The sequence below is a fragment of the Columba livia genome, chromosome Z, assembly GCF_036013475.1.
Source record: "Columba livia isolate bColLiv1 breed racing homer chromosome Z, bColLiv1.pat.W.v2, whole genome shotgun sequence".
In the NCBI taxonomy this organism is placed as follows: Eukaryota; Metazoa; Chordata; class Aves; order Columbiformes; family Columbidae; genus Columba; species Columba livia.
In genome coordinates this window covers 43,487,949-43,500,546 of record NC_088642.1, presented here as the reverse complement: position 1 = coordinate 43,500,546, position 12,598 = coordinate 43,487,949, and positions in this window count along the sequence as shown.

Genomic DNA, 12,598 nt, shown 5'->3' with positions numbered 1-12,598 from the left:
CTCACCAGCTCCTGCCTCCCTCTCCTGTCGCTTTCCTGTCTGCTTGTGTCACCTCAGGCACCCCAGACAGAGCACACAGCTCTGCTTCCCATTGCTGCATTGTTGGACCATTTCTGTAGGTCAGTGGTCATGTGTCCTATCTGCTCTGCAGATGACTGCCTCTCATGTCACTGTGGGAAGCCGTATGCATCAATCAGAGGGCAGTAAAAGAAACAGCAAGCCAAGACCTTTCATTTTCCTTTTATTTTCTCCTTGGACTATGTCTGTTTCTGATGGCATACAATCTGTGGGTAAAACTTTTTCCGTGCAGCTTAATCTCAGGGGGTGAAGAGTACTTCACAGTATCACAGAATGTTTGGGATTGGAAGGCACCTCAAAAGATCATCTAGTCCAATCCCCCTGCTGGAGCAGGAACACCTAGGTGAGGTCGCACAGGAACATGTCCAGGTGGGTTTTGAATGTCTCCAGAGAAGGAGACTCCACAACCTCCCTGGGCAGCCTGTTCCAGTGCTCTGTCACCCTCACTGAGAAGCAGTTTTTTCTCAAATTTAAGTGGAACCTCTTGTGTTCCAGCTTGATCCCATTACCCCTTGTCCTATCATTGTTTGCCACCGAGAAGAGCCTGGCTCCATCCTCGTGGCACTCACCCTTTATGTATTTATAAACATTAATAAGGTCACCCCTCAGCCTCCTCTTCTCCAAACTAAAGAGACCCAGCTCCCTCAGCCTTTCTTCATAAGGGAGGTGCTCCACTCCCTTAATCATCTTGGTTGCCCTACGCTGGACCCTCTCCAGCAGTTCCCTGTCCTTCTTGAACTGAGGGGCCCAGAACTGGGCACAATATTCCAGATGGGGTCTCACCAGGGCGGAGTAAAGGGGAAGGAGGACCTCTCTTGATCTACTAACCACCCCCCTTCTAATACACCCCAGGATGCCATTGGCCTTCCTGGCCACAAGGGCACAGTGCTGGCTCATGGTCATCCTGTTGTCCACCAGGACCCCCAGGTCCCTTTCCCCTACACTGCTCTCTAATATGTAATTTCCCAACCTAGACTGGAACCTGGGGTTGTTCCTGCCCAGATGCAGGACTCTACACTTTCCCTTGTTAAATTTCATTAGGTTATTGCCCGCCCAACTCTCCAGCCTGTCCAGGTCCCGCTGGATGGCAGCACAGCCTTCTGGCGTGTCAGCCACTCCTCCCAGCTTAGTGTCATCAGCAAACTTGCTGATAGTACACTCTATTCCCTCGTCCAAATCGTTAATGAATATATTGAATAATATTGGCCCCAGTACTGACCCCTGAGGCACTCCACTAGATACTGGCCTCCAACTAGACTCCGCACCATTGACTACCACTCTCTGGCTTCTCTCCTTAAGCCAGTTTGCAACCCACCTCACTACTCTATTGTCTAGACAACACCTCCTCAACTTAGCTGTGAGGATGCTGTGGGAGACTGTGTCAAAGGCTTTACTGAAGTCAAGGTAGATGACATTCACTGGTCTGCCATCATCCATCCACCTTGTTACATTCTCATAAAAGGCTATGAGGTTGGTCAAGCACGACTTACCCTTGGTAAAACCATGCTGACTGCCCCTAATAACCCTCTTATCCTTGATATGCCTTGAGATGGCACCAAGGATAAGCTGTTCCATTACTTTCCCAGGGACAAAGGTGAGGCTGACCGGTCTATAATTACCCGGGTCCTCCTTCTTGCTCTTTTTGAAGACTGGAGTGACATTTGCTTTCCTCCAATCCTTGGGCACCTCTCCTGTTTCCCAAGACTTGGCAAAGGTGATGGAGAGTGGTCCAGCAATGACTTCAGCCAGCTCCCTCAGCACCCGCGGATGTATCCCATCTGGACCCATGGATTTATGGACGTCCAGACTATTTAATTGCTCCCTAACCCAGTCCTCACCGACTAAAGCAAACTCCTCCATTGACCTGGCTTCATCCGGGGTCTCAGGGGTACAGGGCTCCCCAGGACAGCCTCCAGCAGAGTAGACAGAGACAAAGAACGCATTCAGTAATTCTGCCTTCTCTGTATCTTCTGCCACCAGGGCACCCACCCCATTCATCAGTGGGCCTACATTGCCTCTGGTATTAGTTTTATCTGCTATGTATTTGAAAAAGTTCTTTTTGCTGTCTTTGACCCCTCTCGCCAGCTGTAATTCTAAGGAGGCCTTGGCTATCCTAGCTGCCTTCCTACATCCTCTAACAGCAGCCTTATATTCCTCCCAAGTGGCCAGCCCCTGCTTCCACGACCTGTAAACTCTCCTCTTCTGCTTGAGCATACCCAACAGATCCCTATTCAACCACGCAGGCCTCCTGGCTCCCTTCCTTGACTTCCTGCGTGTGGGGATGCTCTGATCCTGAGCGTGGAAGAAGCAATCTCTGAATGCAATCCAGCTATCTTGGGCCCCTTTTCCTTCAAGCACTCTTGCCCATGGGATTTCCCCCAGCAATTGCTTGAAAAGGCCAAAGTTAGCCCTGCTAAAGTCCAGGGTTGCAATTCTACTTGCTATTCTGTTCCTGGCACACAAGATGCTGAACTCCACCATCTCGTGGTCACTGCAACCCAGGCAGCCCTCAACCTTTACTGCTTCGACCAGACCCTCCTTGTTAGTGAGGATGAGATCCAGCAGTGCACCTCTCCTAGTCGGCTCCTCCACCATCTGCATGAGGAAGTTATCATCAATGCACTGGAGGAACCTCCTGGACTGTGGCTGGCTGGCTGAATGGTCCTTCCAGCAAACATCAGGGAAGTTAAAATCACCCGCAACAAACAGGGCCTGTGACTGTGAGGCCACTCTCAGCTGCCCATAGAAGGCCTCATCAACTTCCTCACCCTGATCTGGTGGCCTGTAACAGACGCCCACAACAGTGTCACCCCTGCCAGCCTGTCCCTTGATCCTGACCCATACACTCTCAACTCGCTCATCATACACTCCTGGGCAGAATTTAGTACGTTGTAGTTGCTCTCTCACATAGAGAGCAACTCCACCACCACGCCTGGCTGGCCTGTCTTTCCTGAAAAGGGCATAGCCATCCATGACCACATTCCAGTCACGTGAACTGTCCCACCATGTTTCTGTAATTGCCACCAGATCATAATCTCCCAACCGAACACAGGATTCTAACTCCTCCTGCTTATTCCCCATGCTGCGCGCATTGGTGTACAGACATTTCAAGGAGCAAGCAGAGCACACCAATTTCTCCCTAGGGGCATAGGAGGCCACCCGGTCCTCATCAGTTTTAGAATGCTGCCCCACTGGGACAAGCCCAGCTACAACCCCAACCCCCTTCGAGCCTAGTTTAAAGCTTTCCAAATGAGCCCAGCTAATTCCTGCCCCAGCATCCTTTTGCCCCTGCGAGATAAACCTTTCCTGCGTGACACTGTCCAGACTGGTGTCTTATAAAACCAACCATTATCAAAAAATCCAAAGCCCTGCCTGTAGCACCACTAAAACACATGTAAAATAAAAGGGGACAAGGGGACAAACTTCCAAGTCACGATTAGGGACGGTGATAGGTTCGACTTTTTTTTTTTTTTTTTTTTTCAGATTCACCTCCCATTAAAGCAAGAGAAAAGTGCAACTTTGCAGCATGTTTGTTCACGTCAAGTTTTGCCTCAAGAACACATTTTGCAGTAACAAAATATGGTCTATAAAGTTGCAAAGTGCACAAGCTGAAGGCACAGAGTACAAGCACATAGGAAAACAGATTTCAAAATACAAGTAACAAAAAAAAAGAAATCTGGAATTTAAAACTCCCTGACAGAAGATACATTTATATGGGACCAACTCTCAAAGGTGACAATTTTTAAACTAATGAACAAATATTGCACAATAACAAAGTTTTATTCTTATTTAGTAAAAGCTCCCGAAAATACCTTGAAGTTTAAAAACTAATATACTGACGTGTTAACTAGTTTTAAGAATGTCCTTAATATTAAGAAAAGAGTGCAAAAAGGATTCTTCCATTCTAACACTTTTTGGAAACTGCTGATTCCAGCTGCCCATTTCTTTTATTACCAGCAACGCAGCTTTCTTAGCTTCCTCATCTGCTAAATTATTCCCTCTTATTTGCGCGGAGGTTCCCTTCCGATGGCCCTTTACATAAACTACTGCAATTTGTTTGGGCCCTCTTAATGCCTCCAAAGTTTGCTTTATTAAGGTCTCATGTATTAATCCTTTACCCTGAGAATTCATCAGTCCCCTCTCTTATCTTTTAACAACTGTAATACCCTCAATATTGCGAACAGCTCACAAGCCTGCGCTGACCATCCTGAGTTACGGGGACCTGACTCCTTAGTTGTCCAGCTGTTTCCATCTATTATAGCGTATCCTGACTTCCTTTTCCCGTCCACTACCCATGATGATCCACATAAAAACTCCTCTTCTTCTTCTAAATCCTCTCTTACCTTGGTATAGTTTTACTTTCAATTCCCGATCTTTTATTTCTAAACTAATTCCCAATTCGACCATTAAATCCCTTCCTAATAGGTTATATTCAGCTTCAGGCACTAATAAAAGGGACCCTATCCCTATTCGGGATGGGGATTCTATTTCTACCCCTTTAATTACTAGTACAGAAAAGGGGTCTCCTTTTGCTCCTAGTACTTCTATTTTCTCCGAAGATGGAGCACATCCCCGGGGCACAGTTTGGACAATAGATCTTTCTGCCCCCGAATCTACCAGGAATTCCATTTCCTGGCACTGGGGACCTAACTTTAATTTTATCAAGGGCTCTGTTGTTTTAGGAGTCCCCAGCAGATAGAGCCCCTGACACCCCTACTCAGCATAATACATTTTCTCATCCTGTATACGTTTCCTACAGCTCCTTCGCATATGTCCCTTCCTCTGACAGTAAAAACATTCGATTTCCTTCAAGTCCTTCAGTCCGACTTGACTTCCCTGAGGTGGCCCATTCCCACCTATGCGTGGTGGCCCTCCCTTCTGTGGAGCCGTCCTCTGTCCCTCTCGAACTGCCGCTACTAAAATTTTAGCTTGCCTCTTCTGAGTCTCTTCCTCCCTTCTCACATAAACCTTCTGTGCTTCCCTTAGCAACTCATCCAACCCTTTCTCTTGCTAATCTTCCAACTTTTTTAACTTCTTTCTAATATCCGGCCATGACTTCGCCACAAACTGTGTTTTTAAAAGGGCTTGCCCGACTGGTGTCATAGGGTCTATCCCAGAATAAAGCTGCAAGCTCTTTCTTAGTCTTTCTAACCATTCTGTGGGAGTTTCATCTTTCTTTTGTTGTTCATTAAAGGCTTTATTTATGTTCTGCCCTCGAGGGACAGATTCCCTAATCCCTTGGATGATTATAGTGCAAAGATCTCCCATATGGCCCCTGTGTTCCGGGTTTTGATTATCCCAGTTAGGGCGCTGCTGGGGCCACTTAATGTCAGCACCCGGCCCTTGTTGGTGCCGTTGGTAAAGATTTAGGGCCTGACAAATCCAATTCTCATATGACCCAAAAATTGGCCAAAATAAATGATCTGGTCTAATCTGCTGGTTTCCCCAGACATGCATGCAATAGTAAACCATCTTTTCCCTATTTTTGTTTCGCGTGCTAGACCTCTCCGTGGGTCCCTTCCCAGTGAACACAAGGCCCAATGAGGATTCTCGGGGAATATCTGGCAACCTCTCTGTGGGTTCCTTCCCCATGGGATCAGAAGGCTTGCCCTTCTTCTGTCCCATCTTCCGGAGTGTCTTCTTTTCACACACACACACGCACCCCTCGTTCGTGGCTCACGCCCTCGCGGGCTATGAGAACCGCACTACTAGAGAGTCCCGCCCTGCCTTACGGCAGGGTCCACACTCACTTTGCTTCCTCCCCAAGCGGGGGGGGGGCGTCTCGTTCATGCACACTCCAGGATACCCACCCCAACCGAACGGAATTGCTTTCTATACTTACCCTCCCCGGGGTCTTCGTCCGGTTCTTCATGCACAAAGGTTTATGGGGTTCAATTCTTTTGCCAAATTACCTAAATTTACGGTTCGGAGGTTAAGGTTTCAGGGTGATCCTCTGTCCACTCCAGGGCCGTCTGAAAACGGGACGGGGCGCCTCCCTGAAGTTTAGGAGTCCCTCCCAGAGATCCTTAATCCGAGTCACGGCACCAAAATTTGTTATAAATAAGAGCCAATAAATCGATTCTGAGTCAATCAATCGATTTTATTTAGCAAGCGGTAATTAGGCAAAACAGCGCTGGGTGACCGGGGGAAGCTCAGTTCCACCAACAGGCACACCAAATCAACCTTTCGTATGTGCTTATATACGTTATGCGTTCGTTTACGTGCTGGGAATTTCCGTCTCTGGAACTTTTGTTATCTGTTGCAACATCCGAGCGCTTTGTTATCTGTAACACCATCTGGGAGTCCTATTATCTGTGGCACCATCCGGGAGTCCTGTTATTTATGGCACCACCTGGTAGTCCTGTTATTTATGGCATTGTCTTTAACTACTACTACAAGGTTCTACAAAACATAATCAAACTCGCACAAGCACAGTTACTGCTTACAATAATATGCATAATACAATTGAATCCTACTCGATTTGTTCAACATTAACAATTTTGACCATCACTTATTACACAGACCAGGTGATTAATTTGGGGGGGTTTCTTTGTTTGTTTGCTTTGAGTTTTTTTGTTGTAGTTTTTTCAAAGTGGTTCCATCTAACATAGCCATTTTGCTAAAAGGTTGGGACTGCTGTCCTTTCTGGTCAGCTTACTAACAGATGTTTCTATATCTTGTTGCACCATTACAACCACATCACTTCCAATGTGCTTCCCACATGTGCTTGCCAGTTAGATGCAGGTGAAACGCAGCACAGTTCCTACCTGTAGTGCTCCCCCTTGGCAGCTGGGAGATGGCTGCCTGGATTTATTGGATGTGGAGAAGGGAAGGGCCAAGAAACAGATTTTTCCAGCATTTTCCCAGGCCTGGGACAAAAAACGATGTCATTGCAACATAATTCCAGGAGAGGTCTCCCGACTGATCAACTCCCTACTGAGTGCTATACAGTATTTTATCTCTGCTTCTGGCTTATTTGCCAAGCAAGTGTTTTCACCTGTGGCTTGATGCAGCTCTGAAGTCCAGCAGGAGACAAGAGGGGCCCCATTGTGTGTCTCACTGAAGGAGGTAATGAATACAGACCTCCATTCTTGGTTTTGAAAGCAGAAGGTGAAGAGGTAGGGAAGTTAATATCCCTGTATAACTGGGAAGAGCGGTTTCTCAGAGAGGAGCTCAGAGGCAGAGAGTTAATTCTCCCTCCATGCAGGAGCGGCTTGCCTTTAAAGGGAGCTGCTGAGAGATGCTTAGTGCTGTGGCATCTTCTGCTGTCCCAGATGGAAGGGATAGGACAAGCTGACATGAGGCATAACCTCTTTGCTCTACTACCAAAAACAGCACGTGGATACCCTCCAGCTGTTCCTTCTGCTGGAGCCTAGTCTGCTGCTGATGACTTTGTGAGCAGAAACGCCTGACCTGGCATTGCCAGAGGTATGGAAGCACCTGTGAGGTGTCTGCTTCTGGCAGAGCTGTGAGGGTTGCAGATCCTGCAGAGACAGGGGGAAAAACTGCCAGCAAGGGTGGGGACCACAGTCCCTTCTTCAGCCACCTCTCGCATATCTGGGATCTCACAGAAAAGACCACTGTCTTTTCCCAGCTGGCCATAGTCTGACTCCAACTAAGTCTGGAAAGTGCTGCTCTCTTCTCAGGGAAGCAGGATGGGAACAACTCAACCTCCACTTGGCTCTTCAAAGGAAGAGACAGTGATGAACACCACAGGTGGGGTATGGATCCCAGCTCCATCAGGCAGATGGGATGCATGTTTTGGCACTCAGCAGAGTTGCTTCATTGGTGTGGCAGCTCCACATCCTGTATAAGAAAACCTCTGTGAGAGCCCAGAGAATACTGAATCCTAGTAAGATTCTGTTGCTATCTGAGCCGATTGTGGCTTGCCTCATCTATTACAAATGCTTGCAAGAGAAAAAAACATTTTTTTCTCTCTACCTCTTCCCCTGTCCTTCCACAAAACCTTCAGATGTGGTACAGGGAAGACTGGGAAAAACATTCACTAGAGAGAAACTCCCTCTCAGGCAGCAGAGCATTGAGGAGTCAGACAAACCTAGTTCTAGCAGAAGAAAAGGTGGCTGCAGTGTTTTCCAGACTACAGAGCAAACATGGGGGATCGTTCTCAAACCTTTTGTGAGGAATGCCATTTTCTTCTTGCTTCCTTCCTCTTAATTCCATTCTCAGACAACTGGTCTCAGGTTGACTTTCTGCTTCAGTTTTCACCTTTTTCCAATACAAAGTTGCCTTTCAACAGAAGTATCTGTCTCCTCACCTTATATTTGTGCCCTGCTACCTGGGCCAGTTGCCCTGTCTTTCCTGCTTTCTCCTCTACAGCTTTCAACAAGTTGTAGTTGCTGTTACTTGCTGCTGGGGGTTGCAGTAGCCTCAGACTCAACACAGCTCTTTCTTTAATCATCCCAAAAGCCATTGCCAAACACAACTTTCATCAAGTCTGTCAACAAGTACTTGGCTTGGTGTGCAGTCATGTGGCCAAGAATTGTCCTCACTTATTCCTCAGTTACAGCAGATGCTTGTCAAAAGCTTATTTAACACATCCACCCCATTTTTCCCTTATCTCTAGCAGTCCAGAAAATAATTTATGTCCATTCTTTCTGCAGCAGTCTTTAGATGTATCTGCAGTCCACTTTTACATCCCTCCCTTCCTGTAGAGGCCATTCCATCAGCTTTCACAGGATTGCAGGGGCTAAAGACTGGGACTGCACTCCCTCAACTGCAAGCAGTCTGGTCATGCACTACTGAGGAAAACACCATTCAGCAGTACTACCTGACCACATAATCACTCTTAGTCTGTCGCTGGTGTGAAAACAAACTCTTTCCTTTCACACCTTTGGATACCTGCTTCCAAAACTGCCTGTGCACACATTTGGGTGGATTACCTTTTCTTTCCATGGACTTGCCTCTCTCTTCCATGTGTTTCATCAAGGAAAATATGAAGCCTTTGATCCAAACACCTGTATGAATCTTATTCATAGCATATGTGTATGAAATGGACTAAGCAAGCCTGTCACAGAATCAAAGAAAAAAATAATCTCTGGACTCTTGTTAAATGTCTGACTGCCCACATTGTCATAATTTTCTCTGTACTTGCTGCAACCTATGTCTGCTGTGTCCAGTTCTTTTGCTGTGCACCTCTGAGTATGAGGCTTTTGCCCAGAATATCACTCACAATTAGTTCAATCCTTGGTCTTCTCTTAAAACAAACAAACAAACAAATAAAACTTACTCATCCATTTCAGTCCTTTTGCATATTAACTTTCCTAAGTGATGCTGTAAGATGTACTAGAGCTCACAGGTACCTTAGACTTGTTGCAAATAGTGTTGAACCTACTACAGCTCTTTATCATCGCCTTTTTTTGACTCCAACATGATAAGCATCTATTGCCTGGCCAGAATGGGGTGGCAGAGGAGTAATTTAGTCACTCTGGCATGGCTGTAATTAGGCTTGTGGCACCTTCCTACCTACATGGGAATTCATCCCAATATAAGGGGTGTTAAAAGGACAGCTTCCCTGCCTGGCCCTGCAGCCATGTTTTGAGGACTGTATGGAAAGAGTGGCACTTGTAGTTCATCCTGTGTGGGAGATTCTAGGATCCTAATCTCTGCAGATCTGACAGACATCCTTGGCTGCAAAGGAAGAGCCCATCCCGTTCACGCTTAGAGCCTAGGCCAGCCCAGCATTTATCAGCTAGGTTACAAAGGCCTCAAATGCAGGATAACTGTCAGGGGAAGAAGGGTAACAAAGGCACCATGCCAAGGGCAACGGGAGAGTTCAGGCTGGGTCATTTGTGGTCCTAGAGCTAGGCCAGACAGCAAAACTCCAGGTAGCTAGTGCTGCAGAAACCCCTGTGTATTGCAGCTGCATTGTGTTCTCTATGAAGAGAGACTTCTTACCTCACTGCATGGGCTGAGACCCTGCTCTGTGAAATGCACTGCATTTGCACACCAAGGACAGGCTCACCTCTGTGGGGAGCAGTCCCACTGCCTGTGGGGTGGGGGACTAAATCAGTGCTGGAATAAACAGACATGAGAGTGGAAGTAAAAGGAAAGGAGGAATGAAATTCCATACCTCTCTAGCACGTACCACACTTTAACAAGGTGGGACAGCAGGAAGAGGTGAAAGTGAGTGCATTTACTCTCTGAAGAGCAGCAGGTCACAGCTGTTCTAGCAACGGGGTTCAGCTCCAGCAACATAAAGATAAAAGCGGTACCTACCTCTATGGCCAGCCCTTAGCAGAACAGCAGTAAAAATATTTCATCCTGAAGTAAATAAGCATTCTGCTATAATCACATTTTGCTCAAGTACTGAGTCCCAGCTCAGTCCCAAGTGTTGAATTTCAGTGGTTTTTCAGTAGCATTTACTTCACATAACCACTGTTTCACAGTTTATAGTCTAGCACCACAGACATGGGATGAAAAATGGTGCTTTAAAAATGAACAAACAAACTAGTTTTCTGGCAATTCAAATCTAACTTACAGCTCCTGAAAATAAGAGGCTTTTGGAAGAATATTGGCTTTTAAGTATGTAAGAAATGGTGTTATCCTGAGAAGCTGGGATATGATGCATTATTTCTATTTTACAAACATAGAATTTTAAACTAATTGGCAGTCTAGATCTTTACTTTCATCAGCATCACCTAATCATTTAAATACCATGAAGTATATATTTAAGCAAAGAAACAACTAAAAACACAATCACAACATGTAGCTGATTTTCCTGCTCCCCTTTCTTCTTGAAAATATCCCATCTTAACCCCTTGTGCTGGTTTGGGTGAAACTAGGTTCATGTTCTTCATGCAGTTATGAACAATTGTTTTTCACAGCTAGCATAGCTGTCTGGAGAAAATGTTTTTCTTCAAGTAACTTTCCAGTGATTTTGAGTTGGGATAAAAATAATGTAAGAACTTACTGTTATCTTACCTGTTGTGTGGGACCCAAGGTCTTACTGGGCTTTCTGTCTGGAGGTGTGAGGCATCAGGGAAGGGGGCATAGATGGAGCAGGCCTTGACTGACATCCAGGCTGGTCAATGAGAATATTCCCTGCCTTTAGTGTCATGTTTCATAGAGAGAGTCAGATTTTCTGGCAGGGGAAACCCTTTCCAGTTCTGATCCATTTTGTTTGTGATCCATTCAGGAGTCCACTTAGTTTGGCCTTTTGCCACTTTACTCTTTTGCAGTTGGCCTCTGGGCCTTCTCTGCCTGTTTGTCCTCTCTCTCCAGCATTTGCTGTTCAGGACCAGGGTGCTCTCTTCCCAGGACTGTCTGCTCTGCACATGTGGAGTTTGTGAGGCATTGGGTATTTTTTCTTTTATATTCCATTTTCATTTTATATATATTAGTAGTAGTGGAATATTAGTATTTGGTTATTTTATTAAACTCTGTTTATCTCAATCCACAAGTTTCTCCCTTCCCTTTCAATTCTATCCTATTTGGGGCAGAGAGAGCTAGCAGGTCTCATGGTTTTGATTGTTAACTGAGGTTAAATCATGACATCCTTTTTCCCTGCAGTTTTTAGATATGTTACACTTACAATTTAAACCCTGTTTCATTAAATTTGATGTCCTTGTACTCCACAGGACTGCTTTATTAGTTGAGAATGTGCACTAGCATTTAAGGATTTATTTCTTCTAAAACATAATCTAGAAGGGACTATATATATTTACTAAAATTAGTTTAATAAAATACATGAAAACGTTTCCTGGATGACTGTTACCATTTACAAAGATTAGGTTAGTGTCACCCCAAAGTCAGTTTTAGGTGGACAACAGGTTCCAAAACAGACTAGTGTAGCCGGGAAAGTGCAGCAAATAAACCAACTAGAAACAGGGTTTATACAATTAGTTAGCACTCTGACAACATAAAATACAGGTTCAGATATCTGTCGAGATTATTGGGGTACAGCAACATTAGAATAATGAGGATCCACAGTGTGCATGCACAAACTTACAAGAAACGAAACCAGAGCTCTCTGACTCCAGGGTACCCACAAGCAACAATCACTCACCTGGGTTAGTCAAGGACTCATTCAGGGATATATCCAGTAAATAACCACTCACCACAGGAGGTGAGGCGCTCTGAATCCCAGGAAGTCTCCTTAGATGGCATCCCACTCTAAAGGGAGTGCTCCAGTTCACAGACATGCTGCTCTGAGAAGAGCACTCCCACAGGGGGAACCCCGTTTCACAGTCTGGTCAGATCTGACTGTGGACATTACAATATGGTCCAGAAGCTCTGCAGCTAGTCTGAGCACCTCCTCTGCTAACGACCCTGTCAATTGACCCTGTCCTCAATGGGACCTTGTCAATTGACCAAGGGTCCCACCCCTCCTGCCTCACCAGCTGGTGGAGGTGAAGTCACCCTGCCCCAGGGTAGGGAAGGATGTAATTATCAACAACTTGGTACCACCCTGGGTGTGTACATGGGGACAGGCACAGTGGGGCACAAAAGGTGCTAAAAGAGCCATCAACGGCCGCATTGAAGGCTCCAGATCTCAGGGGGA